Source organism: Octopus bimaculoides, chromosome 4 (genome assembly GCF_001194135.2).
Source record: "Octopus bimaculoides isolate UCB-OBI-ISO-001 chromosome 4, ASM119413v2, whole genome shotgun sequence".
Classification (NCBI taxonomy): Eukaryota; Metazoa; Mollusca; class Cephalopoda; order Octopoda; family Octopodidae; genus Octopus; species Octopus bimaculoides.
This window is the reverse complement of record NC_068984.1, coordinates 100,506,063-100,507,614: the sequence shown is the minus strand read 5'-3', so window position 1 is coordinate 100,507,614 and position 1,552 is coordinate 100,506,063.

The following is a 1,552-nucleotide window of genomic DNA, read 5'->3' as shown; positions in this document are numbered from 1 at the left end:
GTGTGTGTGTGTTGATGCAGTATGGCCGAATGGTGAGCAAACTCGTTTCAAAACCACGTAGTTCCAGTGAAACTGGGTGTATAGAAGCCTATCTGATGGACTGTACCAGTAACTCAAAAACTACGCTCTTGTCGCACACCGTGTCATGGTGATTCTACTTGAAAATTACGTTATGGTTACACGTGTCTTGTATACTCGGTCACTTACACGTTAATTTAAGAGCAGATCATTTTATTTGATCGTACATCTGACTCCTCTCTAAACGTTACTTTAGGGGAGAATTGAACTGCCATATTAGATTGCATTAGATAGTGACCCGACCAATAATCGTCGGCTCCTATCATGACGCATGTGAGATGTGCAACGTTTTGATCGCCAGTCTCAGTGATAACTTAGTCAGTTATACGCTAGTATTTTGGTCGTGTATGCTTCCAGTAACCCTTGTATCTGTTAGTTGAAATAGTGTGTTGTCATTGTAGGGCTGTGCTCTTTGTATTTAGTTAAGAATCGAATGCCGTTTGAGTAAGTCTTTCCCATGCTCTACCTTTCAATTGTGCCGTTCCAGAGATTCGAATATTTACCAACTCTAATATTGAGGTCACCTAGCAAAATTGTTTTATTACGTTTAAAAATTCTGGATAAGGCGCTGGCTAATTAGTGTAAAATTCCTCTATAACATCCGGGCCTGTCTTAAGTGTGAGTGTATATGCACTGATGAATAGCGTATCCGTTAACACCAGTAAGTTTTAAGCAAAGAGTCATATATCTTTCGTTGATATGGGTAGTTAGTTCATGTGACCTATCAACGAGATCATTGAGAACCACAAAGACTAAACCACACATGTACCACTCTTCAAATGGTGTATCCGCTGCCACATTTCTTCAGCTGTCCTCATCGGCTAGTCTTGTCTCGCGAAGGGTCACAGTATCGATATTGAAAGAACACTAGTTCCCCACATACAAGTGTGACTGAAGGCTGCTCAGTTGGTCAGTAAAAGTTCAAGCCTGCTAAAATCCAAATTTGATTGTGCATGTGGTTTCTTTTTTGCATAAGAAAAAGAGGGTGACCTGCTTGGAAGCAAAGATTCAGTTGATGAAGCTGTGACAGACTATATTTGGGAGATCTATGAATTTTTATCGTTTCTTTCGAATGCAAGGGGAGCAGAACAGCTCAAAAGAAAGAACTGCTTAGACACAGCTACCGAGAGACACTTCTGCCTCGGTCCATATAGCTGATGTCTATCTCAAAAAAATCTGCACCTTCGTCCCCCTATTTCATAACTAGTAGATTTGGTTACGATGCATGACACATCTCAGAGTCAATTTGTGCAAAGAGTATCAAAGTACCCTTCCCTTGACACACAAGGCAACATCTTGGGTGAGTGCTCACAAATTTTCTTGCTTCCCGTACCAGGATTGAAGCGAAGTTCAAAATGGAACAGGCAGGTATGGCTAAAATACATTCAAAGAGAAGGTGGATCATGGTTGCAACAGTTTTCCGCTTCCCATCGTCTGGAACTCTTGGTGTATGTATATATATATATATATATAT